The sequence below is a fragment of the Pan paniscus genome, chromosome 16, assembly GCF_029289425.2.
Source record: "Pan paniscus chromosome 16, NHGRI_mPanPan1-v2.0_pri, whole genome shotgun sequence".
Classification (NCBI taxonomy): domain Eukaryota; kingdom Metazoa; phylum Chordata; class Mammalia; order Primates; family Hominidae; genus Pan; species Pan paniscus.
Window position 1 is genome coordinate 66,736,252 of NC_073265.2, and position 27,535 is coordinate 66,763,786.

Consider the following 27,535-nt stretch of genomic DNA (forward strand, 5'->3'; position numbering starts at 1 on the left):
TTTGACAATTGTCTATGTATCTATCATCCAAATCAAGATACAGAACACTTCTTTCATGTCATTCCAGAAAGTTCTCTCACGTGTTCCTCCTCTCACCCCCTCCTTCCTCCCCATCTGACCTCTACCACCAAGATCTGTTCTGCTGCCTGTTCTGGATTTTCACATGGTTGGAATTGTGTAGAATGTATTCTTTTGTGCCTGGCTCCGTTCCCTCAGGATAGTGATTTTGAGATTTATCTAGTTAGTTGCGTGTACCAATAGTTCATGCCTTTGTATGGCTGAGTAGTATTTCATTGCACCAATGTACCACAGGAATCCAGGCACCTGCTGATGGACATCGGGTTGTTTCCAGTTCTGGGTCACTACGAACCAGCCTGCTGTGGGTATTCTGACGAGTCTGTGTGTGAACTGCTTTTCGTGGCACCACTTGCCTCCCTCCCTCGGAAATGCCACCTTCCCCTTGACCTCACTATGCACACACGCAGGTGCCACAGGGCCATGGGCTTTATGGATACCAAAAAAGCTTGCTGACCCAAATGATCTATTCTGTGAATGCCTGAAACTCCACCACTGGCTGTCCCTTCTTTTGAGGCTACCCTCACTCTGGATGGTCTGCAATTTTATCAGAAGGAAGCTTACAAAATATCTTTCTTCTGGCCAGGTTGGGCCCTGGATAGGGCTATGGAAAGTGAGTGAAAGGAATGGAGAGAAACTTCTCCCATTCTACTATTTTCTGGGTGGCGTATCCTCTCTTGCCTTCTCTGTGTCCTCCCTAACAGTTCGTACCTGGGGTCAGACACCCCAAATCTAGTCAGTGTAGGAGCTTGGCTGCCCAGGCCTGTCTATCTCCAATACTCAGCAGTTCTCCTGGAAGGAGGGAGGGAGGACCACGGGGAGTCTCCGTATCTCTGAATCTACAAGGATTCCTGGAGGCTCGGGGGTGAGGGTAATGAGGGGTGTGTGTGCTGCAGAGAGTTGAGCGACAGCCACACACAGGGGTGGATCTGCTGGCCTCATGGGAGAAGCCTCTCTCTGGATCAGTGGAATAAGCCAATTTGTGCCCCAACCACTCTCCCCCCCGAGGAAAGAATCAGCAGGCTTTGTGTAAAGGGATTAAGGCATTAGCCTGCTCAGCAGGGAGAAGGGCTCTTGACTCTGTGGCAGTGTGGCCACGTTTCCATGTGTCCATGTGTCCATGTGGGCTGCTGTAGGCCCTGGCGCACTGGTCCCAGGGCCTGTGGCTAAAAGGAGGCATTGCTGGAGGCCTCTCTTGAGAGGTGGGTACGTGGGCCATGCTACCTATGCCCTCCTCAGGTCCCAAGAAGGAGCACTTCCAAGGGGTGCTGAGTCGGGGGAGGTGGGCAGGAAAAGATGCCAGGGAAAGCTCTGAGCCCAGGTAGGAGTGACAGTGATGTGTGGTGGAGATCCTACAGCCAAACGAGGAGCAGTTAACAATGCCACTTCAAAAACAGCGCCTGAGGCTCAGAAAGAAGGTGTATCTTGCCAACCATCACACAGCAAGTCACCAGCAGAGCTGAGACTGAACCCAGGCTCCTGGTCCAGGGCTCAGTCATTGATTGTTCCAGCCACACGTGGCTGGTGCCAGGGGCCTGTCCTGTCTACTCCCTGCGGTGACTCTTTCTCCTGCCTCCCAACTCCAGAAGAGGATCCTGCTGGGAAGCCTGGGGTGAGAGCCCAAGAGCCTTTCCGTGTGGACGTGGACATAGTGGGGTAGGTCTAGAGACCAAAGCAGGATTCTAACAGGCCTGGACGTATGTCATGGGCCATCAAGACCATCTGCATGAAGGTCTTTTGCTACAAAAGTGAGGTGGCTTTTTGCAGCTGCTCAGGAGAACAATCTGGCGTAAAAGTGGGAAGGTAAGTCTGGGTCTTTCTGGAGTACGATTGGCCCTTGACCAGTCTCAGGGACGTGTGTGTCCAGGCCCTGTGAGGAGAGGGACCACAGGCAGAAGGGGCAGGAGTGTTGGAGCCAGCCAATGGAGCTTTGAGTCCTGGGTGGGGTGTCGTTCCCAGTGGAGGCCTTCCCCCATCTTCTCAGAACCCAGCATGGCTTCAGCACTGTGTGGATGACAGGGAGCTGACTTTGTAACTTTGGAGGAGATTGGGAAACAAGGCCCTTTGGGCAGAGGACATCACAAGGGGCCCAGAGATAGAGAGGAACAAGTCCTGCGGCTCTGCCTGCTCCCTGTCCCCCGCACTTCACTTCCCCTCACCTGCCCGAAGACAGGTCCAAGCTAGAGGCCTGGTCAGGCCCTGGAGAAAAGCTGGGGGGTTCGGGAGGAGAGGGTGGAGCAAGATTGGCCCACACTACACTGCCTTCCCCCCATCCTCGCTTGCACCTGCCAGGGCCTGCGTGAGCCTCCTCAAGGGCCTGGGCTCAGGACCCCAGAGCCAGCAAGGAGCCCTGCGCTCCATTTCTGTGTGACTGGCCTGGGAAAGGCCTCTGTCTCCTCCGCTGTAAAATGGCATGTGGAGGGGGAGAGGGAGGCCAGGACTAGACGCCGTCGTGGGTCCCTCCTAATAGACCCAGCCTGCCTTCCCAGCTCGAGCCCCTGAGACAGCCCCCATTCGTCTCCCCTTTTCAGCGGACCACCTCGTACCACGTTCTAAGATCAAACTCTCGGTACTTGGGAAGGACCTTAGAAAGCAGCTGATGTGCCGTGTCTGTTGTTCAGATGGGGACAGTGAGGCACAGGAAGGGTTGGCCTTGCCCCTCTAGGGAGTCTGTAGCAGCGCTAAGACCAGGGCCCTGTGCCCTGGTGTCGGGCCTGCTCTCCCCTACCCCTTGGCGCTTCTGAGCAGGAGGCAGACAGCATTTTCTCTAATCTGAGCAGGGGGCGTGGGGGTGGGGGTGGCTGCCTCCTCCCTCAGGGGCCCCAGGCTAGTCCAGACAGGCTCGGCAGGAATCTGCTCTGGTTGGAGCCGCCTCCCTGAGGGCTGCCCCAGGCGGGGCCCGGGGCCTGGAGGTCCTGGGGACGTGCTTTCTGTTTACTTTCTGCCCGGCTTCCACAGCGTTGTGGTTTCCACTTGGAAGGGCTGCAGTGGGAACTGCGGGGCCTGCTCTGGGGGCTGAGCTGCATCTGTGGGAAAGCTCGGGCCCTGCAGCCGCTCTGCTGCTGAAAGTTTGGAATTCAGCAGACCCCATCCCTGAATTCCCATGCGGTGGGCTCAGCCCTGGCTCTTCCAGCTACTGGCTCTACCCGGGCCAGTTTAGAGTGAGAGGGTGGTCAGATCCTCCTGGGGGTGAGTCAGAGAGATCTTCCCATTTAGAGAGGATCATCACCTATTTCACAAATAGGGAAACTGAGGGAGGAGAGGGGCAGGAACTTGTCCAAGGCCACTCCTCATCCATGGCAGAGCTGGGACTGGAACGAAGCCACCTGGTTCCCAGCCCAACTTGAAATCCCCTCATCCCTTTGGGCTTCTCTGGGGTAGGGTGGACACTCCGGGATTCCTGAAGCCCTTAGTTTCCCATGACTTCCCTCTGGGCTGGGGCATGGTGTGTATCCTGGAAGGGGCCTGGCCTTCCCCACTGTGCCCTGGCCACGACCCCGGCCCTGGGTAGAAGGGGAGCTGGGAAGAGGCTGCCCTCTGCTCTTGTTCTCCCTGGAGTCTCCTTGGCCTGTCTGCTGGGGGAGCCCCCCCCCAGTCCCTGAGAATGTGACCCGCTGCTGAGAGGCCTATAAGTCTCCTCCCCATGCCGGCTCTGCAGTGCCCAGGTCTGGGAACCAGAACTTGGATTTGAATTCCAGTCCCTCTGTCTATTGGCTGAGGGACCTGAATTTCCTAGTCTTTAAAACAGACATATACCACTCCCCGCCTTACAGAGGATAATGGGAGTGAAGTGCCAGGTGAGCTGTGAGGGGCTCAGCCTACACACTAGACTTGAGGCCATTGGCCACCGGCCTGCTCACTGCAACAGCTAGGAAGGGGCTGAAGTCCCATCTTGCCTAGACAGGCCTGCCACCACTGGGGCTGTGGCAGAGGCCCCCAGAAGGTGGGGAGGAGGGCGGTGACAGTGCCAAGCCCTCCCTGCAGAGTTCTTGCCTTCTCTGGGGAGCGCCGAGGCAGTGTGCTGGGGTGCGGGTGGCCTGATGGGCGGCCCCACTTTGTAAGGCCCATCTTATTCTGTGCTCTCTGTGAGGGGAGCTGATAATTGAGCCATTTCTCAGGGAGATGACCCTGATTTTTATGACTCTGCAGGACGAAGGAAGCAGCGCTGTCCTGCTGGGGAGACTGTGAGAAGGAGGAGATGAAGGGGAAGTTGCTTATCTTCCCAGTCTTTCCACTTGGGAGACTGCTTGGCGTGTGACGAGGGAGGAGAAGCCGATTTGAAGCCTCTTGGAGGAGGTCTCTGCTGTTGCTGTCCCTGGCACAGCCTTGCCCCTCATCCTCTCTGGCCACCTGCCTCTTTAATCCATTTAACGCCTCTTCATCGCTGTTTTTTTTTTTAATACTTTTCCTGAGCTGGGGCCCTGAGGGCCTCCTTGATGGCGAATGGTCTCGGCAGCCCCTGGGCTGTTCCTGGGAAGGGACAGGCTTCAAGGTCAGGCTGCTGCTGGCTGACCTTGAAAGCTTCCGCAGGCAAGCCCCTGACATGCCTCCACTCTCCAAGCTCAGCGAGCTCCATCACATTAAAAAGCTGTTAAAAGCGCCCGTCTGGTTGGCTGCCTCTGAGGCTCTGCGGCCAGTGGTGGGGAAGGCAGCCTCAGTTCAGGGATGAGCTCCGCTAGAGGCGAGGGTCTGCCCTGGGGACCCAGGCCTGGGAACCGCCTGGCAGTTGCCCACCCCTCCATTCTTACTTGAGGGACGGCAGTGGGAGGATGACACTTATCCTGAGCCACACAGTAGCCTAAGTGCTTTTAGATGGGTGAGCTCACTTCATCTTTACAGCCACCCTGTAAAGTAGGGCTATTAGGAACCCCATGTTGCAGTTGGGCTCAGGAAGGTTAAGACACTTCTCTAGGGTCACACAGCGAGTAAACAGATGAGGAGACCCTCAGCCCCTGAACTCACTGGCTCGGGCCTCACCCGAAGGGTTCTCAGCGTCACCTACCCACTCTGCACATCGTGCCCGGCCTGGGCCTCACCTGTGGTGGCCTTCTCTGGGCCGTGGCTTGCCCTGCACTCATGGGCACAGAAAGCTTCTCCCCTCTGGAGATGACCGGGGCTTTGGCCTCGGTTGCTGTGTGGCCATGGACAAGCCCTTGGGCCTGCCTTTCCTCAGGTCAGGAGTCTGGGAGGGGTGTGGAGAGTAGGGGGTGGTTATGGCTGGGCTTCAGGGCTCTTTATTCAATTCGAAATAAACCTAGCTGTAGGCTTCCATGGTGGCTTCATAGGCCTCCCCAGGCCTTTTGTTTGCCTGCTAATGGTTTCTAGTGCCCCTGCAGGGCCTGGCAGCTTCAAAGCTCACTCAGACTAGCAGCCAGCAGACTCCTAGGCTGGGAAAGGCTATGGACCTTCCTCCTTCACCCGGCCTGGCCCAGTCTCCCTGGGGACACACCACAAGCATGAGGTGGGGTAGGGGCAGCATGGGGTGGCACAGGGTGAGGGTAGGAGAGGTGGAGGAAGAAGACTCCTCCCAGGGGAGGTGAGAGGGCTGGATGCCCCCACTCCCACTCTGCTTCTGGTTGTGATGAGCCCCATGTGACTCCATCATTTGTGAGACCTTCAGATTTGCCCAGGAAGGCCCATCTGCCCATGGGCAATTTTAATGCCAAGGCATGATCTGTTCCTCTCTCCCCACCTTTCCCCCATCATCGCCTCCCACTCTTCTCCCATTCCTCTGCTCCAGCCACACCAGGCTCGCTGCTGTCCACAAGCACCCCAGGCCCACTGCTACCTCAGGCCCTTCGCACAGGCGGCTCCTCTGCTGACAGACTCCTCCCATTCGGTCCACATGGCTGGCTCATTTCCCCAGCTCCTTCAAGTCTCTGCTTGATGTTCATCTTTTTTTTTTCTTTTTTTTTTTCTGAGATGGAGTCTCACTCTGTCGCCCAGGCTGGAGTGCAGTGGTGCGATCTTGGCTCACTGCAACCTCTGCCGCCCGGGTTCAAGCAATTCTCCTGCCTCAGCCTCCCTAGTAGCTGAGATTACAGGCGCATGCCACAACGCCTGGCTAATGTTTGTATTTTTAGTAGAGATGGGGTTTCACCATGTTGGACAGGCTGGTCTCAAACTCCTGACCGCGTGATCCACCCCCCTCGGCCTCCCAAGGCGAGGAGGGTGGAATGTGCTGGAATTACAGGTATGTGCTGCTGCACCCAGCCTGATGTTCATCTTCTCACCAGACCTGCCCTGAACATTCGACTTTAAACCGCCTCTGCCTGGCCCTCCCCGTGTCCTGACCCTGCTCTGTTGCATTCCACAGATGTATTGCTTTCTGGCACTTTAATAAACTTACTTATGTTGTTTCTCCTTCTCCTGCATTAGAATATAAACTCTAGGAGGGCAGGCATTGTTGTTTGCTTTGATAACACTGAAACCCTCCCCAGTACTTAGCACAGTGCCCAAACACAGTGTAGGTCCCTGAGAAACACCTGCGGAATGAGTGAGCAGATGAGTGGATGGGTTTCAGTACATCTTAAAGCAAAGTATCTGTAACATTTGTCTCTTTAGGGACTAGAGAATGGGGCGTTGGAAGACCTGAGTTGGAGCCTCACCTCTGCCCTATCTTCGCTATGTGACCTTGAGCAGGTCACTCTAACTCTTGCAGCCTCAGCTTCCTAACAGCGCCCCTGCCCGGCCTCTCTTGCAGGCCCACAGAATGAAAAGAGAGGAGTTCCAGGAAAGGGTTTGGCAGATGGCATCCCTGCAGGACTGCCTCGCGGCGCTCTGCCCCATCCAGCCCCTACATACTGGCCATGTGACCTCAATGTTTGATGGACTCACTTGGCCTCTCTGAGGCTCGCTTTCTCCATCTCTAAAATGGAGGATGAAGCAGGTTCAGCCCCATGGGCAGGCAGCACTATGCCAGGGACATGGCGAGCCCTCTGGAAAAGTTCACCTGATCCAGACGTTGCTGGGTCAACGGGAAGGAATGACTTTCACTCCTCTGCTTCAAACCACCAGACTGTCCTTGGCCCTCCCTAATAAAGGAGCAGAGAACAGCAGAGTGGTCAGGGACCTTGGAGGTCAGCAGGGTGGCTGCTGAGCCCGGAGGCAATCGGGAGCTTGTCCCAGGGTGTGACAATTCAGAGTCAGCCCTTTACTGAACATTCGACTTTAAACCGCCTCATGCCTGGCATGAGGAAGGCACCGTGCTGGAGGGTTTCACCACGGTTCTCTATGTGTCTCTGGGGAGCTCACTGTCCTGTCTGAGGCCCGTCCGGGGTCCGGACAGTGGAGCTTTCAGGTTTGTGCGCACCCTCTGCCTGCCTCTTCTCCCTGTCAGTAAGGACGTGGGTGTGGCTGGGAGGCAGACCCTGGGTGGAGAACTGAGCTCCTGGTTCTGAACAGTTTGAGGGTCTGGAAGTCCTTTAAGAAGATGGTGAAAACTATGGACCTTCTCCCCAAAGAGAAGCACACATCCACATCCAGAGGCAAAAACCCCATCGCTCAGAACCCCGTGGATGAGGCAGTCATTATCCAGTGGTGCTGTCACTATGGCTGGGGCTGGCCTTGATCTCTGTTGCTTGATTCCACATGTTCATTCTCTCTGACCACATTATCAGATCTCTAGCTCCAACATCCTGTGTGATACCAGGATGGCCATTGCCATGATCTTGTCCACGGGTCCACTTTCAGCAGCTGGGCCCTGGAGGGCAGCACACAGCTCATGATTGGGTTGGAGATGGGGGAGTCAGGGGCAGATGGTGGGAGCTGTCCCCAGCCCTGCCTCTCTTAGGACCCTCCTGGGACTCAGGTACATAGGGTCCCTGAGAAAGACCCAGTTTGATGAGACAGGCAGGAGGAATAAGAAAGAGTGTAGTTTAAGAAAGTTTTCTCCAGCTCTGGTTCATGCATCAGTCCTGAAAGAAGGCAGGGAAAGGATTATTCACCCATTTCACAGATGAAGAAATTGAGGCTTGGAGAGGTCACGGAGCACACAGAGCAAAGAAGTCAAAACCAGGATTTGAATCTACTCTGATTACCTCCAGAGCCCATGTCTTGTCCCAATGGATGGAAAATTCTTAACTGTTTAACTCAATATTGAGCAGCTACTGTCTACAGAATTCTTGCCAGACAGCTTGGGAGACACAGACCTACAGGGAGATATAGTTCCCACTGGAAGCACCCAGGGCAGTAATAATTATCATCATAACAAAGGAATAATAATAGCTAACATTTTGGAGCGCTTACTAGGGACCAGCATTATGCTACACAGTTTTCATGGATTATCTCATTTAAGCTCTCAAATATTTTGGGGTGTAAATAACAGTATGCCCACAATTTTTGTTTGTTGTTGGTGTTCAGAAGTGTATATCCATTTTTGAGAATGGAGGCTCAGCGAGATTAGGAGCCTTGCTCTCAACGAGGGAGGAATTCTGGCTGCGACTCTGTCCCTTACTACCTGGGCATCACCTCTGTCAAACCTGGGCAGGTGCCACTTAGACCTGGCTGAGGTTGGCTGAGGCGGGGAGGATGGAGAGGTTGTGGGTAGGCAGCACCTATTCATACCCACAGTCCAGGGACTGTTCTAGAAGAATCATATTCCCTGTGCCCTTGCCGCCTCTGAGCCTTGGTGTCCCAGCCTTTCGATCCTCTCACTTCTGATGTCCTTGAGCCATAATCTGAGCCATTCTCTAGGATAAGGAGATGCTTGAGGTCGAGTGAAAGGTTGACATTTCTGCAGGAGCAAAGAATGACTTGATGCAGGAGAGAAAGGCTGCGGGGGAAAGTGAGTGAGGCAAATCCCCAAGGCAGAGCAGAGCCTTCCAAAGGGTGCAGGGGAGAGTCTTGGCGGAGGGGGCCAGCCTTGCTCAGCAGCCCCAACCTCAACAAGGACCCCTACCCAAGAAGGCCTGCAAAATAGCAAATCAACGAAGACAGCAATGAAAGCAATGAGGAGGGAAGAGGGACCAGAATCCCAGCCACATCATCACCCCTCACCCCTTTTTCTGGCCTCAGTTTTCGTTTTGTGAACAGAGAGAGCTGGCCCTTCTGTCATTTGCAGGATTTTCATCTCAGGCTGGCAGCAGGAGCTGGAAAAGTGAGGGAGGTCCCTCCCTTCCCCGGCCCGGGGTCTGTGATTGGCAGCACCTCCTCCTCTCTTCCTCTCCTGTCCCTTCCTTCCCCTTCCCTCCCCTGCTTTCCTTTCCCTTCCCCTCCTCCCCTTCCCTTCCCCAGTCTTCCCCTCCCACTCTTTCAAGCCCCCAGCGTGCTGTGCAGTTATTAGTTTAGGTTCATTTAGAATCGGCTTAGCAACCCCACACCCCTGGAACCTGGAAGCTTAAAGCACAAGATGTCTGGCAAATGGAAATTCAATTGCTTTAATATAGAGACTATTTTGCTGCAGTCGAACTGGAGCCTCTTATTAAGAATCTGATGGAATTTCTAAACAGGGAGAGAGGTCCCAAGGAGGGGGCATCGCCCATCACACACCAACATTGCTCTTGACATATTTATGGCTCCAATAAAATCTCACATCTGGTATATTTTAAAATAAAATTGAAAATTTATCACTTTCCCTGAGTCGGTTTGTCGCTCTCCCAAGGAGGAGATAGCCAGCCTGAGATTACAGGCGAAGCGGCAGCGGGCGGCAGGCGGGCAGAGAGGTTAGGCTGGGCTCTGATTTAAATTTCAATACCTTCCCCATTACAGCTGTCTGGGCTGGGAAAATTACTAGGGGAAGCAGGCCATGTGCTTCTCCTATTTCTCTGGACATCTACTTGGCTGTCTCTGCCAGGGTCCACATACTTGGTCTGCTCTCCCCACTACTTAGCAAGGTTTGGATGAACCACAAAATGGGAGGAAGCCCCATCCTCCAGGCCTAGGAATCAGCATCATCCATTTGTACCTCTCTGAAGCCCAGTGGACACCTTTGGGTGCTGCTAGATGGTTCGAGAGGGCCCCTCTTTATCAGGACTCAGAGATCAAGATCAGGGCTTAGGCTCAGGTGGGGAGCAGGGTTCAGTCTGTAACTAGCATTGGGGTTCAGTCTAAAACTAAGATCAGAACTTCAACTCAGGCCAGGATCAAGGCTCAGTCTGTAACCAAGGTCAGGGCTCAGGCTCAGGATGGAATCAAGGTTCATTCCATTAACAAAAACAGGGCTCAGATTTCATCATCATAGAAGTCAATTCATATCTCAGAGCCTCGGTTTCTTCTCCATTCAAATGTGGAACTAGGTATTGCCCTGCTTGCTTCACAAGGCTTTTTAGAGGAATGAATGAAAACAAGAGTATTGGGCCGGGCACGGTGGCTCATGCCTGTAATCCTAGCACTTTGGGAGGCCGAGGCAGGTGGATTGCCTGTGCTCAGGAGTTCGACGCCAGCCTGGGCAACATGGTGAAACCCCGTCTCTGCTAAAAATAGAAACATTAGTCAGGTGTGATGGCACGCGCCTATAATCCCAGCTACTAGGGAAGCTGAGGCAGGAGAATCGCTTGAACCTGGGAGGCGGAGGTTGCGGTGAGCCGAGATCGCGCCATTGCACTCCAGCCTGGGTGACAGAGTGAGACTCTTTGACTCAAAAAAAAAAAAAAAGAGTATCTTTCTTTTCTATAACAACTTACACTTTATAAATTGCTTGCACATACTTTATCTTGTTTGGTCCTCATGATAACCACCATTTTAAAGACAATAATACAGGCTCAGAGAGGTTAGGAAGCTTATTCAAGGCCGCACAGCCTGTAGACACAGGCAGGAAGTAGGGGCTGGGCCCAGCTGGTCCTGACTCCAAGCAGTTCCTAGAATACTGCAACGCAAAGAAGCAGTGACTGAGACTGCACTTGTCCACCCAGGAGTCATGTTCCCCTTTTTTTTTTTTTTCTTTCTTTCTTTCTTTCTTTCTTTCTTTCTTTCTTTCTTTCTTTCTTTCCTTCCTTCCTTCCTTCCTTCTTTCTTTCTTCCTTTCTTTCTTTTCTGTCTTTCTTTCTTTCCTGTCTTTCTTTCTTTTTTTTTTTTTTTGAGACAGAGTCTCACCCTGTTGCCCAAGCTAGAGTGCAGTGGCGCGATCTAGGTTCACTGCAACCTCCATCTCCCAGGTTCAAGCTATTCTCCTGCCTCAGCCTCCTGAGTAGCTGGGATTACAGGCACTTGCCACCACGCCTGGCTAATTTTTTGTATTTTTAGTAGAGATGGGGTTTCACCGTGTTAGCCAGGATGGTCTCCATCTCCTGACCTCATGATCGGTCCGCCTTGGCCTCCCAAAGTGCTGGGATTACAGGCTTGAGCCACCGCGCCCGGCCATGTTCCCATTTTTCTATGGTAACAGAACCCTTATTCTATTCTGGGGAGCAAGGTGTCCACCTAAAAGACTACATTTCCCAGAGACCCTTGCAGCCAGGGGTGGCCAATGAGATATGAGCAAGAGAATTGTTGGGCGAGGCTCCAGGGAAAGTTCTGGAAAAGGGAGACAGGTAGAGAGCATGGGTTTTCCCCCTTTCCTCTTTCTTCTTGCCTGGAATACAGATAGGATGGAGCCCAGCTGCCACTATGAACCATGAGGTGACACTGAAGATAGACAGCAGTGCTGAGGATGATTAGCCTGGAGATAGAAGGTATTTCAGACATTGAAGGCATGGTGAAGCCACCATCCCAACCCTGGGCTGCTGACCTCTGTACAGGGGAGAGTAAAAGACACTACTAGTTTGTTTAGGCCACTATGGCTGGATCTCTGTTACCAGGAGGCAAAGGTAACTTCTGATTCAAAGGTGCTACCCTGAGAAAAAGTATGCTCACATAAGCTTGGGAAATAGCAAGTTAAACAGAATCTTTCTTGCAGGACTTCCCAAAGCCTTTAAATGCTAAACAGTTTTGGGAATCACCAAGTGGGGGAGGTACTACACCATATTTCCAGAGCTCACTTGTCATGGCACACTGTGTGTGTGTGTGTGTGCGTGTGTGTGCGTGTGTGTGTGTGTGTAGAGAGAGAGGGAGCAGGAGAGACTAGGGGTCTAGTGCTGGGAGACCACCTCCTGATGTCTGATGGGGGCTGGAAAGTGCTTTGCTCAATGCCCTCATTATTAAAACAATTGAAGACACTGACTCCTTTTTCGACTTTCTTAAGCTTCAACTAGCATTCATGATTTCAGTTCCTAAGTGTCTAAGGGATGTAGGGCCAAGCAGGGGAGGGCTAATTTGGGGACAAAGCTAGGAGAGCTGTTTGGGGTAAGAGAGTCTCCTTGTAGCTGCTGGAGCCTTTGTGGATTGGGGTTTGGCTCACAGGCGTGGGGGCTGCTACAGGGAGAAGAGGACCCTGGCCACCCTTCACATCATATATAGGGCATTAGCAGCCCTGTTCCTCCCCTCTCCCCACCCTCAATAAAAGAGGGAAATAGAGGCATGGAGAATGAAAGGGGCTAGGCCAGCCAGGTCCACAGAAAGAGTGGGTGGCAGAATGGGGTCTGGAGCCAGCTGCCCATACTCCCTGCCCTTCCCCAACCTACCCCCTGCCCTCAGCTTTCTGGAAGGCTCTGGCTGAGTCATATGCCTGACACCCAGTTTCTGCCTCTGCTGCAGTGGCCGCCTTTCAGTCCTCTGTGGGGGTCCCATTGCAGGCTGTAAGATCTTGACATGCCCTTTCAATGCCATTTTAAAAGACTCAGAACACAATAGCAGTAATAGAGGCACCTGCTGCCTTGCTTGGTAATTATTACATCCCTGTGGGGGGAACTGTTGACTGCCTGGCAAAGGGGTGAAGTCTCCCCTCACTTCTTAAATAGGAGTCCTCCTTGAAGACCGTGGGCACAGCTGAGGGTGGTTAGTCACCAGTCTGTGCCCAGGAGGGAGTCAGGGAGCACCAGTGTGGCAGCCAGGTAGAGGAAATGGGGGTAGAGGGAGTCGGGGTAGGCGGTGGGGGGATGTGGTGTCCAGAATCCCAGACTGAGGATGGAGGGCTTGAGGCTCTTTTCCCCTGTTCTGTGTGGCTAAGTCCAGTTCATTCCCCAGACCTCAGTCTCTCTCTCTGTGCAATGGGAAATTGGATCAGGCCTCTAAGAATTTGTCCAGTGCATAATTCTAAGGTTCTGCTTTTTAAGGAGATCGTAGGGAACTGAGGACAGAACAGAAAGGTGGGAACTCCTTGAGGGCAGGAAACTGGCTTGTTTCCTCTCTCAGACCCTGGCATGGTTGGGTGGAAGACCCCATCCCAGACAGAGCAGGAGGTATGGTGGTGTCCTAAGAGGGAGGGAGGAGCCAGGACAGGAGGAGAAAAGGAGGGGAGAGGAGTGGGGGAAACAGAAGCGTGAGGCCCCATCTGAAGAAAACCCAATATCAAAACTTTAACAAGAGCTTCGTAACCAAGAAATGGGCCTTTGACTTAGGAGGTGAAGGCTCATTTAAATGGCAAATTCCCCTTGTGCCTGCAAGGGCTTGTTTATAGAATGTGGAACTGAGAGTGCAGGTGGTCCCACACAGAAAACTGGAAGCTTTTCTTTTTAAACTCCCTGAAGATTCATCTGCAATGCAGATGAAGCATCTTAGAAACAAGAATGAAAACAGCGTTTGATTTTTACAAAAGCCAATTCAGAGGCTCACTTCCTGTCCAGCCCAGCTCGCCAGCATCTGTGTGTAAGACCACTGTCCCCAGCCGGGTGGGGGCCTGCACGGGTCTTGCCAAGGTCAAATGGGTGTGCACACATGACTACACGTGAATTCACTGCACATGTGTGTACACACACACATTTACTCGGATCCTCAGCAGAGTTATTTTGGATTTGGTCTTCGTGGAAGGTCCAGTCTGTGCCTAGATGTGGATTCAGAAAATTCATAGACTCTGCACAGCTACTGGTCACTAATAAGAGCCTGGAGCTGGGGATACCATGATGATCAAGAGATAACCTCTAAAAGAACTCACAGACCAGCTGGGGAGACAGGTGAATAAACACCTGGAGAACAGAGCATTATGGGAGCATCTGGCCCAGGCTTGGGAGGTCAGGGAAGGCTTCCTGGAAGAGGTGTTATGTTGGAGCTGCATACTATCCAATATGGTAGCCACTAGCCACAGGTGGCCATTTACATTTAAATAAAAAACAAACAATTCAGTTCCTCAGTCATACTGGCCACATTTCAATTGGCTAGTGGACAGCATGTCGAATAGTGCAGAAATGGAACATTTCCATTGTCCAGAAAAGTCTACTGGATGGCGCTGTGAGGAGGAACAGACCCTCTCCAGGTGAGGGCCATGAGAGATGTTCCAATTCTAGGGAGCAGCTTGTGCAAACGCCTGGAAGTGGATGGCAGCATGCCCAGGGGACTGGAGCCCTGAGCACAGGTGTGAGGAGGAGGGAAACAGTGACAAGCGAAGCTAGAGAGAGTGGAAGAATTCAAATGGCAGTTAAAGGCTCTGCTTGTGTTGGCAAGGAGCTGGGATTTTGTCCTGAACGTTTGGGGAGCCTTTGGAAGGGTTTCAGCTGGGAGTGGCAAGGTCAAGGTCCGGTTTCATGTTAGAAAAGCTTGCTTGGAGAAGGGACTCCACAGGGACGGGGCAATTGCCAGCAGCCAGGTGAGAGCCAGGTGAGAGGAGGGACTTGACCTGGGAGTTTAGCTGGGAGGGCCTGGAGATGAAGTGCCTGTGTAGGGGGCACTAGAGAGAGGGGCTTCTGGCTTCAGTGCCAGGGTGGCTGGGGCTGCCCTTTGGGCTCGGGCTGTGCTGAGTGCAAGGGAAGAGGGAGACCTCTGCACCTGGCAGGTAGGTGAGGGCACCTGATCCTTTAGGAAAAGTTTAGGCTGAAACCACTGACTGGGTGATCATCAGTGAATAGATAGGGGTGCAGGTCCTGCAACGGGCTGAGGTCTCAGGAGAGTCCTCAGTAAGACAGTACTGGAGCCCTGGGAAGCACAGGTGAGTCAGTGGCCAAGAGAGCAGAAGGAGCTGGGTAGGCCAGATTTCTGGAGAAGAGTGAGGAAGGCCAGCTGTTCCCTGGAGGCGTCATGGCTGTGGTTGTGATTCCGACCCCTGAGGTGTGGGAGCTATAGCTTTTAATTCAGGCAAGTTTCCTGCAGGGGACAGTGTCTTGGTACTGAGGGGCAGGGCTGGGAAAGGAAGGGAATGGGGGCGGCTTTCATCACAGCCATGGTGAGGAGCCACAGGGCAGCTTGCACTTTGAAGATGGCTCCAACAATCTCCCCTATCCCGCAGGCCCTTCTACAGTGAATTGACTGTAGGGGGCACTAGAGACAGGGTCTTCTGGCCTTTCTGGCCCCTCATCTCCTGAAGATGTAGGCCTGTGCTCCCCCTCTTAAAACATGGGCGGGGCCGGGCACGGTGGCTCATGCCTGTAACCCCAGCACTTTGGGAGGCCAAGGTGGGTGGATCACGAGGTCAGGAGATCGAGACCATCTTGCCTAACACACGGTGAAACCCCGTCTCTACTAAAAATACGAAAAATTAGCTGGGCGTGGTGGCGGGCGCCTGTAGTCCCAGCTACTCGGGAGGCTGAGGCAGGAGAATGGCGTGAACCCAGGAGGCAGAGCTTGCAGTGAGCCAAGATCGAGTCACTGCACTCCAGCCTGGGCAACAGAGCGAGACTCCGTCTCAAAAACAAAAAACAAAAACATGTGGGCGGGCTTGTGACTGCTTCGACCAATAGAGTATGGCAGAAGTGGCACTCTGGGTCTTCCAAGAGTGTCATAAAATGCAACACAGCTTCTACCTTACGTGCTGAGACACTCACCCTTGGATCCCTGAGCCACCAGGTAAGATGTCCTCCTAGGACAGAGGCTGCTATGCCATGAGGAAGCCGGGGCCTGGTGAATGGGTCCATGCAGGTGTTCTGGGGGACAGCCCCAGCCTAGCTCCCAGCCCACAGTCAGCATCCACCGTGTGTTCACGCGTGACTGAAAAGCCTCTGAATGGTTCCAGACCCCAGACATCGAGCCCCCATCAGCCACTGGTGCCTGCTGTGTGAGGCCCCAGATATCACAAAACAGATACAAACCGCCTCTTCTGTGCCCTGTCCGATGCCTGACCTGCAGACTCCATGAACAGAAGAAAATGGTCAGTGTTTTGTGCCACTATATTTTGGGGTGGTTTCTTGCACAACAATGGTAGTTGCAGGCAGAAAGGGAACTGGCTAGGCTGTGGCTGTGTGGGAGGGACAGGGAGCTAACTGGCTGGTGGGATGGAGCCTCAATTGCTCGGGCAAGGGGTGAGTTTTACCCCTGTTGTCAGGTTAGGGGCAGAGGAGGTTGAGGAGGTTGAATGGAGGTTGATGCTAGGAAACCAGGGAGGGGTTGCGGGGACATTTGGGGAGGAGGCTTGAAAATGACACCTAGTTCTGGCCTGGGGGTTACTCCAAGGGCAACATCAGGGAGGTCCTGGTGGGAGCAACAAGAGGTGGGGAGGGCTTTGGAGTCTTACAGGGTATGCTTAGTTCCCAGCACTTTCAATACCCAGCTCTCTCTGAGCCTTGGTTTGCTGGCCTGGAAAATAGGGGTACAAATCCCCCGCTAAATGCAAGGTGAATGTGACTTCCTTTGATCACGTTTTTCTCCTTTATTTCTTATTGTCTTAACAAGCACCCCCCGCCCCCAACATTGCACGTAGACAACTGCTGATAAACGTGTCCAAGAGCAAGGTTTTTTTTGCGCCATTTTATAGACACAGAAAATGAAGCTGAGAGGGGCTGGGAGTGCCCACGGCCTTAGAGGACTCAGCCTTCAGTGTGCACTTTTCCTGTTCCTCCCCTGGACTGAGGCAGCAGGAGGGGAGGGCAGGCCAGTGCCCCAGCAGGCCCGGGTGTGGCCTCCAGCGCTGGCTGGATTAAGCATTCCTCCCCAGCCCTGCCCCGGTCCCAGCCTCACAACTGCTTGCGCTCTGGAGTCCCAGACAAATTGTAGCCTGGAGAGCGGCTGTGGGGAGCTTACAAATGTGGCTGGCCCAGCCCTCCCCACCTTCCTCCCACTCCACATGCCTGCCTCTGGGCCCTGGGGTCAGAATAGCCACTAAGGAGCTCTCACCAGGGCTCCACACACACTTGGGACTCCTGGGGTTCTTGCCAAATGGGTACCCCCGCCCCCAAGCCCTAGGAGCCTTGGATCTGCTGCCTGGACCCCAGCTCCCCTCCTGCCGCCCTCCTCAGCATCTGGTTCCTCCTCAGAATGCAATGCTGTTGCCCCTGGCAACCGAGCTCCAGGCCAGATCCTGGTCCTCCTTCCTCCTCCTTCCCTTCTTTTCCTCCTCCTTCTTCTGCTTCCATATTCCCATCCTTCCTGCCCTCCCCCAATCTGCCGAGACAGTGCCTGGGGCTGGAAGACTCCCCCCAAATCCGATGCCAGCTAGGCCAGCCAGCCAAGTCCCCTGGCCTTTCTGGTTGCTCGTTGGCTGATGATGACAGTCAGTACTCCCTGCCTGCCCATGGGACTGACTACTGCAGTCTTGGGCACCCCAGCGATGTCCCAGAAGACTCTGAGGCAGGGCTCTCAGGGTACCCCAGGCGAAGAGCCAGGGACTGTAGAGAGACAAGAGACTTAGCAGCTGAAGAAAATTTCTCCCCATTAGAGCTGTTTGAGGTGGTGAGCTCCCCAAAGCCGAAGGCATGCAAGGAGAGGCCTTTCCAGTGATGATGGTGCTGGCACTGGCATGGCACAGGGCAGTGAGGGGCTGTCTTGGAAGGAAGGTCGATGTGGGCTCGGCCTATGTCTATCCTGGCCGTCTCCTTTTCCCCAACCCCTGAATTCCCAGAACCTTTAGGAACACTTGCTCCCCAACCCCTTCCCTCCCAAGGACTCCTCATTTTTCATCTGGGCTCTAGAGAGGAGGACAGCACTAAGAGGTGGTCCCGGGTCCAGCGACATCAAGCACCATAGGGCAGGTCCAACGCCCAGCACAGCTGTTTAGAGTGGACAGAAATGGGCTCAGCAGGGCAGGCCACATGCACCCTAGCCGCCCTCACGCATCCCTTCCAGAGTCTCCGCTCACACTCCTGGATCCCCCTCCATATCCTAGGCTTCTGTCACCTTCCTGCTCTCCTGCAGGGCCTGTGGGCCAGCCATGCCCAATTCACAACTCATTCAACCGACTCCCACTCCTTCGTGCCCTGCACCAGTTCCTCCCTGTCAGGAATACACTTCTCCACCTTTCATTCTGAGTCAGCTCAGAGGCCCCCTCCTTCAGGAGGCTTCCCTGGACTGCCTGGGCTGTGCCCACTGCCCCGCGGGGCTCCCCACCCCGGGCTTGCCTCCTAGAGCTCTCTCACCCACGGCCTGGTCACCATCTGCACACGGTTTTCCCGAGTGCATCATAAGGACCTTGAGGCAGTGACTCTGTGCCCCACATTTGCTAACAAATACTAGTGAGAACATCAGCACAGCCCTGCCTCTCTCTGGGCCTCAGTTTCCCCCATCTGAGGCCCCATGTCTGGGCCTTGGCTTCCCCCAGGGGTCTTTGAGGATCCTCTTTTGGCTGAGAAGGGTGGCCACGCCCGGGCTGTCAGAACAAGATAGAGGCCAGTCCGGGCAGCTCTGCCCTCCTCATCTCCGGGGGCGTCCCCTCCAGGTTTCAGGAATGAGCCTCAGGAACTGGGGTGTGGGGGCCCGCACGGGGAGGTCCTGGCACTCCCCGAGGCTTTGGTTCTCGTCTGCCAAATGAGGACACTTATCGGGGCTACCCGCCCCTCCGGCTGCCGTGAGGCCTTGGAGATGGCAGCCAGACCGGACTTTCCCATCGGACCCGCCAGAACCCAGGTTTCCCAAGGCAGCAGCTCCCGCGCAGCCGCCGCCCGCTTCTGGCAAGCCCAGCCCACGGGCTCAGGGGTCCCTGGGGCTCTGCTGCCCTCCAGTGGCCGGAGGCCCCTGGGCACTTAGAACCCGTGAGCTCCGGATTAATTCCATGGGCTTCCGTCTCCACCTAGGACGGACAGAGATGGTAGCAGGGACTTGTTGAGGTCACTCAGCAAGCCAGGCGCGGTACATGGACCAGGACCTGGGGCTCCAGGGCCCCAGCACTTCCATGCCCAGGGAGGGCTTGTCCTCTCGCAGGAGACCAGCCAGGAGAGGGAGCTGTTCCCCACCTGCCCACGTGTCTCACCTGGGACACCCTCTGTGCTGTAGCCCTTCCCTGCTGGCCACTCTCAACGCTGGCCTAGACTGCCCCCCGTCCGGAGAAGTGTTTCTAGTGCCTGCCCAGGGGTCATCCCCAATACGTGGGCCAATGTTGGGGGCTTGGAGGGGTGGCTTAACCCCTTTCCTCCTTGATTAATCAAATACTTAAAATAATGGCCGAGGTCATGATTGATGGACAGAGCATAGCTAATTACCCTGGAGATTAAAACGACCGTTTCTGTTTAAAAAGGCTGCAAATGAGTTAATTATTTCCTTTGCTCACCTCTCTAACCTCGTTACACTTCTAAATGAATAGCAATATTGATCTTGGAACTGATTTTGGTGTTACACCGCCCGAGCGGGTTTAATTAGGGTTTGAAAATGCTGCAGTGCCTCCTCCTTCTGACCGAGGAAATTAGCCTTGGGTTTTACTTACATTTCACAGCCGTGTCCTCCACACAGATAGAAGGGCTGGAACATGGCGCAGTGGTGCCTGTCATCCCCTGCCCTGCCCTGCCCTGGCTCCCAGCTCCACTCCCATCCAGAGCAGCACAGACTGACCCTTGCTTCTCACCTCTCAGGAAGACGTGGCAGGAAGGCCAGTGGGGTCAGCTTGTTTAGCCTCGTCTGGTCACAGATGGGGCTCGGAGGCTCGGATATGATAGGACAGAGCCTAGCATCACTTGACTAGGTGGGGGCAGGCCTAGGACCTGAACTATCACAGACTCCCAACTCTGGACCTTGACGGCTCCCTGACTGAGTAAATATTTCCTCTCTGTCCCTCCTCACTTCTCCAGATGCCTACGGAGCCTCCTGGTGCTCTACCCCACCTCCAGCTCCCTCCTGCCTCTCCTCTCCTTCTTAGAGCTCCATGAAGAAAGGCCCCAGCTCGATGAAGGTGGGGAATGAGAGGGGGAGCAGGGCCCAGGAGACCAGCACCCCTGCCCTGGATCTGCAGCTGACATCTAGGTGACCATGCCCTGTATCTGGGCCTCCCTACTCTGAATCTGACAGTCTGTCTATATCACTCCCTCCCACCTCCCCCAGCCAGAATTTTCAAGAGCAAGTAGCATCTCTGGGAGCCAGAGCCAGAAGGGTAGGGTAGTGAGAGTGAGCAGGACAGGCTTGGGCCAAGGATATAGGACTGAGTGGGTCTGCTCCTTCTTATTCCAAATAAAACCTTCCCTTGACCCTGGCTCTCCTCTGCCATGGCCAGATCTGTCCCAGTCTCACTTCTTTTTTTAATTTTTCCAGAGACAGAGTCTCCCTCTGTTACCCAGGCTGGAGTACGGTGACAGGATCACAGCTCACTGCAGCCTTGAACTGCTGGGCTTAAGTGATCCTCCCACCTCAGCCTCCCCAGTAGCTAGGACCACAGATGTGCACCACCATGCCCGGTTATTTTTTAAAAATTTTTGGAGAGATGGGGTCTTGCTGTGTTGCCCAGGCTGATCACAAACTCCTGGCCTCAGGTGATCTTCCCACCTTGGCCCCAGTCCCAATTACTGAGAGTTGTGTACATTCACTGCCCCCCTCTCTGACTTCCTCCCCACGCCTCTGCCCTCTGTTTTTTATGTCTCCCAGATAAAACGATTCTTACTGAGGTCACCAGCAACCTCTAAGTTGCTGAACAAAGTGAGCGCTCTGTTCAGGGGATCTGGGCATGGATCTACCTGACAGCTTCTCTCCTTCCTGCAGTGGCACTGGCTCCTGGGTTTCCTCCTCCCTGCTCCCTCTTGGGACTGGGTACTCCCCTCCCATCCCTGAAGAATCTCAGGGTTTGGCTTAAGCCCTCTTCTCTTTCTTCTCACTTGATGCACCCTCCCCTGGTGAGCCCACCTCTCTCGTGGTTGTAAAGTGATCTATCCCAAATTACTATCTTAGCTCAGCCCTCTCCCTTGAGTGCATGTAGGTCCAGCCAGGGAGTGACATGGTTAGACTTACACTTTAGAAAGGCCACTGTTACTGTAGTGTGGCAGGAGAGGATAATGGTGGAGACAGAGGAACCCCTGAGGTGGCTGTTCTAAGTCTCAGCGGAAAAACATTCAGGCCTGTGGCTGAAGAAATGGGGAGCAGGGGGTGATCCACTGGACGGGGAGGCTTTGGGGATTGATTTCCTAGGGGCACGTTCCAGGGCAATGTCCCATTGTCAAGTTGGACCACTGAGTGCCTTTGGCTGAAACTGGCGACGTCAGGGAGAAGCAGGCTTCCAGGGAGTGTTCAGGCTGTTGGGTTGAGTTCAAGGTGCCTACAGGGACATTCAGAAGGAGAAGGAAGGTAGGTGACTCCCCCAAATTGCTACAGCCAGCTTGTAGCCCTGCCACTCAGGGTAGAGGTCATCAGCATGCAAGGAGCTAGGCGGTGACTGCATGCCCAGAAGCACTGCTACAGGTAAGACAGCCAGGAGGATGTGGGAGAGCAGAAGGCACTGCATTCGACCCTGGTGATTCATGACTAATTTGGCCAGTGAAATCTGTGAGCCAGACCACATGCCCTGCCTTGTCAAACAAGGAAAGAAGTGTGGAGATTGAGGGTCAGAGACTCTAACTGAATCCCAACCTCACTAATAGACTGAGCCCTGATCCTGCTCACAGTCTGAGCCCTCATCCTTGTCACAGTTCAAGGAAACAGGACTACCCAGCTGGAGGCTCTTAGGTAACACCTTCCTGTTTCCATTCCCCCTTTTCTCCCCTGAGGTAAGGATGAAGGAGAGGGAGCTTAGTAGTGCCAAGGAAGCAAGCCTGGAGTACTGAAGGCAAGATAGAGAAAGCACTTCCAATGTGCATGCCCAGGAATCCTCAGCTTTTTGGGGGTTCATGGCATACATGTGAACACTGGAACTTTCAGTGGCACCATTGAGAAAAGACTCACTGGGCACAGTGGCTCACGCCTATAAGTCCAGCACTTTGGGAGGGCAAGGAGGGTGGATGACTTGAGCCCAGGATTTCAAGACCAGCCTGGGCAACATGGTGAAACCCTGTCTCTACAAAAATTAGCCAGGCGTGGTGGTGCACGCCTCTAGTCCCACTTACTCAGGAGGTTGAGGTGAGAGGATTGCTCGTGTCCAGGAGGTGGAGGTTGCAGTGAGCCATGATTGCACCACTGAACTCCAGCCTGGGCAACAGAGTGAGACTCTCTCTAAAAAAAAAAAAGAAAAGAAAAGAAAAAAAAAAAGATTCAAAACCACCCTAAAGGAGCCAGCGGCACTGTCCTTGTGGTCATCACTGTGGCATCAGATGCTTCACATGCTCGCAAAAGCTCATCAGTTACTACTGAGCTGTCTGGGTCCTCAGGACACAATTGCCTTTAGATGGAGCTATTTACTGTCCTGGATATACTGCTGTCCCTGTATCACTGCATCCTGTGATATACTGGGCATAGACAGAAGAGTTCCCTTAATGAGTTCTAGGGTGGTGGTTAGGAGTTCCAAGCTCTGAGTTCCAGACTGCCTGGAATTCAAATCCTGACTCTGCCCATCCCAGCTGTGCGATCATGGGCAAGCTGCTTCACCTCTCTGTGCCTTAGTTTCCTCATCTGAAAGTGGGGGTGATAATAGCACTTACCCCTTAGGGAGTTCACTTATATTAAGTGCTTAGTGCCTGGCATGTGGTGAGTGCTCTCTTAGGGTTGGGCATTGCTATAACTTTGCTTATTGATGCATGCTTGGCTCATACTGTAAAGATCACAACACCTCAGAGAGGCCAGTATTCAGGCTCTGGGAGACCAGTACAGTTCAAGGGCGATTAATTGCTGTCTGCTCTGTGCTGGGCGCTGGTGACACAGAGAGAAAACTCCACATTCCTGCTCTCAGGTGGTATACTGTCTGTGAAGAGATCGTCCTAACACACACTGTGTGTGCTGTGTTGGGGGGAATGTGAGTGAGATGGACTCTGTTGGGGGGATGATGGGTGTTCATAACAAATACATTTATTGAGTGCCTACTGCGTACCAGGCCCTGCTCTGGGGACTTTACACATATTACATAATCCTTACAAGAGGGTAATATATAACATTATCATAATTTTCATCCTCGTCTTATAGATATCTTTGAGGCTCAGAAAGGGTGGGACTGGAGAGGCCTGAAGCTTTTCTGTGCCAGGCAATGTTGTGAGCAGAGGTGTGACTGAGGCTTGGGGGCCCGGGGGCTGCCTGGCCGAGGGGGCCTATGCCAGGCGTGGGTGTGGGCGAGAGACTTGATAGAGGTCTTCAAGGTCAGGCCGAGGCACTGTGCTTACTGGTCACTTGCGCTTGAACCAGGCAGGGCTCCAGTGTGGAAGAGCAGGGCAGGGACTACCATTCCCCCAGGCCTAGCCCTGAACATCAGGACTAATCGTGAGTGCGTCCTATACCCCAGAGCTCTGCGATGAGTGTGAGTCCAGGTGTGTACACGGATAGGTATGCCAGTGTGGGCAAGGTGGGCTTGTCTCCTTAGGGGTCTTATCCCTTAAGTCCCCTCCACCCATAGACCCAGGCGGGGCAGGGCTCAGGAAGGAGGGCACCTTCTTCCTGAGGTTGGGAGGGGTGGGCAGGGTCAGAAGAAGGGGTGGAGGGAAGATGCTGCTGCCATGGGAGGGCCTAGAGGCGGAGCGGGCGGCCTGGGGACTTCCTGCTCAGCTTTCTGCTTGGCCCCAGGAGCTTCCTCCCAGCACTGCGGCCCCAGGACCCTGACAACCTCCACCCTCAGACGGGAGAGGAGAGGCTGAGTGCCAGCTACCAGGCAGGAGGTGGGGACGCTGGATGCCTGTACCTCCCGGCGCCTCCTGCCCCCCACTCACCTCCCCTGCACAATTAGCGGGCTCTTGTCTCTAATTGATTCCTCTGGTACTCACAGGACAATCAGAATTTAAATTGCCTTTTACAAAGGTCACAAAAACATGATCAAAGAGGAATCTATTAGAGGGGCGGGGGCCGCTTCTCCTTCCCAGCCTCCCAGAGCCGTAGAGGCAGAGGCCAGGCCTTTGAGGAGCCATCACCACGTGTGCGGGGCCCTTCTATCACCCCACAGTCTTCCCCAAGCCTTCCTGGTCCCGGCTGTGTGAAGGGTGGGGGAAGGGTAAGTCCAACCCCCGACTCTTTCCCCACCATGGGGGGTTTGAGGCCTCATCTCTGCTCCTCCCACAGCTGTCTCCTTGTTCCTTCCTCAGCCTGCACCCTGCTGGCCCCATGACATTGCTCTGTGCTTCAGATGGCCAGATCCTGTCCCTCACCAGCTCTGTGACCTTCCCTACGCTACCTGCCCCCTCCAAGCCTCAGTGGTGGCATCTGTGAAACGGAGCCAATGGGTTCTGCTTCCTAAGGGTGGGAGGTACCACAGGAAGAACTCCTGCACCCCTCCACCTCGGAGCGTTGCTTCTCTCCCTGCACGTCTGCCTCCTCCAGGAAGCCGGCTCTGGGGCTCACACTCTGGCTGCTGCCCGGCAGCTACTGTGGCCTGTACCTGCCCAGGGATGAGGAGGCCGCCCCCATGCCAGGGTACAGGACGGGGACTGCCCACTCCTTCCATGGTATCCCGCAGCAGCCTGCACAGGGCTAGGCACATGGGGAGCGTGGAGGTTTGGGGCGTGGATCCAAGAGACAGATGGGGAAGTTGGCTGAGACAGCCAGGTCCCCACGCCAGGAGCTCCCCCTCTGGCAGGATAGATAGCATCACCAGCTCACATGGGGTCAGGTCTGGGGGCTGTTGCTCTGCGTTCTGGCCTCCCCAGGGGCACCACAGGGGCACCACAGGTGCTTGGCTGGGTCTCTGGCAGCCACACTGACTCAGATTCTCAATCTTGGGTACTCTTGGGATTGCTGGGGTGGGGTTTGGGGCTGGAGGAGGCTGGATGGGGTGGCCTTGGTGTGTCAGGAGGCCTCTTTTGGACCAGCCTAGTTGTTGAGGCCAGCTTGGCCTGGCTCAGCTGCTGGGGTTGGGGGTAGGGTGGACAGCAAGGGGCCAGGAGGAGCTTGGCTTCCTGGAGGCCTCCAGACCCTGAGCCCACGCAGCTGGGTCTGAGAGGATACCTTGGCAGCAGCCCCAGCTCCACCCAGTTTCTTCCACCCAAGCCAGGAGGGCTGCCCCTGGAGAGCAGGTGACAGTGCCCATCCTGCCAGACTGGCTAGTGGAGGGAAGTGGGGACAAGGCACAGCTGCCTTCTAGACCCTATCAGACTTCAGAAAGGGAGTGGGGTCCACTGGGTATCTGCAATGTGCCCGTCCCTGGCTGCAGGCTTTAGGAGTCTTGCCTCACAGAATCTTTCCAGCAATCTTATAGGTCACCATTTCACAATGAGAAAACAGGCTCAGAGAGGCTGAGCATCTTGCCCAAGGTTGCACAATGAGGGAAGAACAGAGCTGGAATTTAAACCCCGGCTTGCCCAGTTCCACGGAGAAACCCTGGATGGCCCAGCTCCGTGGCTGGTACTGGTTGTAAGGAATCTCATTATTTTGGGACACAAAACCAGCATCAGGAGCAGCACAGGTGGTAGAATCTCCTGAGGCTCCACTTGGGAGGGTGGGGTGGGGCACGGAGCCCAGCACGGAGTCTGTGTGGCTTTGGGGAGGGGTGGGCAAGGCATCAGTATTCCTGCTCACTCTACTGTGGCCCCCAAGGTCAGGAGACATCATCATTCCTCATTTAGAAGCGGGCAGGGAGCCTCAGGGCAGGGAGGATTACCCAGGTAATCCAGCCTGATTACCAGACCTAGCAGAACTTCATCTGGATGCTGGAGGAGGCAGCTGTGGGGCTGAGGCCGGCAGCACAGTCAATGAACACCCAGCCCCCTGAGCTGGGGTGAGCTGGGGTCCACTGCCAGCCTCTGAGGAAGTCCCTATTAAAGAGGAGAGGCAGGAGGGGTGGGGGAGGACAGGACCACTCGGGATCCTCAGAGGAGGCAAGGGAGGCTGCCCTCCTTGCCAGTGCATCTCAGGGTAGAAACCTGGCAGAGCCATCTGTCCACACCCCTGCCTTAGTCCTCAGTCCTGCCCTGTTAGCAGAAGGGAGGTGTTTCAGAGTGGGGTGAGATGCTGGGGCTGCCCAGGGAGAGGACAGAGGGGCTGCTCTTGTCTGTGGCACCCTCACTGGCGGGGCTTCTTGCTCTAACCCTGCGTCTCTCCAGAGCTGGGTGGGGTTGGCCATTCCACTAGTACTTGAGGCATGAGAAGGTCTTTCCAGGGCCATAAATCCCATAGGCCCAGGCGAGCAGGCCCGCAAAGCTGTTGTGACCTCAGTGGTTAAATTAAGTGGCCGTCTTGGAGCCAGGCGGGGCAGGTTTCCTGAGCCAGGATTTATGGCCTCCCTGCCCCATTGACTGCCCATGCGGCCTGCCTGAGGGAGGCCCATTCACAGCCACCGGGAGCTCCTACCATGTGGGAGAACCAGCTGGGGCTGCTGTGCCTGGGCCACGGGAACTGGGGGCCTCTGAGTGCTGGCATCCCAAAGCCGCACCACTGCCTGCTTTTGTCCTCAAAAGAGGATCCCAAGGCCCAGGGAGGGCATGAGATCACATGGGGCCTGGCTCAGTCTTAGATTCCTGAACGATGCAGCCACACTGCTCTGTTCAGGATGTTGCTCAGGCGTGTGGCCTCTGAGGCCCTGGCTGGCCTGGCCGGAGTGAGGAACTCTAGGTGTAGGGTTCCTTTACCTTCTCACAACCTTCTTGGGACAGGTGGGGTCCTTCTGACCCCGGCCCCTTAGGCCTTCCTTCTCTCCTGGAGTCTAGCCAGTGGCGACAGAGCAGGAGGCAGGGGCTGCCCCTGCCTGGCTTCATCCTCATATGCACATGCCTGTGTCCAAGCACGTGTGTTGGGAAGCAACTTAAATGTGCCAGCATCTCAGGTCATGTTAGGGTGAGACACTGTGCTTGGGGCATTTCATCTGTAGAACTCACTGACCTGGACATTGTTAGATATTTACTTGGAACAAACAGAACATCAACAATAACAATAAAGAATCAATACACAAAACATAAAACATGTGGGATTGGAGTCCTCCAAAGCAGCCTTGAACCAGTCTGTTCCAAGCAATGGTGTGGACTTGGCCCCCTAGGTCCACAAGACATTTCAGCTAATGAGTCCAGAAGGGTGACACCCTCACTCCACCTCCCACCCCGAACCCTCAACAGATTTATGCCCAAGCTGGAGAGCAGGACCTGCCCCTTCCCTGGTGCTCATTGCTGGGACCCTCCGAAGTCACGTTAACCAGGGGAAAACTGCATTGTGGGTGGCCAGTGACCACTACTCAAATAATTAAGTCATATTCGCTTGAAGATGTCCTTGAGCAGGAGCACAGGTGGCACTGGGGAGTGCCACCTATCTCAGGAGGGCTGTCTGTGTGGGCCTCACCTGCAGGGCAGCCTCTAGGCCCCAGACAGTGTCTGGGCTGTGCTCC

General features: G+C 54.6%; 1 protein-coding gene and 1 long non-coding RNA gene across 2 annotated transcripts in view; one reads left to right on the plus strand and one right to left on the minus strand.

The window, feature by feature from the left end:
- LINGO1 (leucine rich repeat and Ig domain containing 1) overlaps positions 1–27,535 on the minus strand; it is a 322,019-nt gene that overhangs the window by 27,590 nt on the left and 266,894 nt on the right. The gene's annotated exons all lie outside the window — the stretch shown is intronic.
- Positions 1,129–9,647, plus strand: LOC130540832 (uncharacterized). Its single transcript, XR_008954831.2, has 2 exons — positions 1,129–1,878; positions 6,640–9,647. It is a non-coding gene; the product is annotated as an uncharacterized LOC130540832 (long non-coding RNA).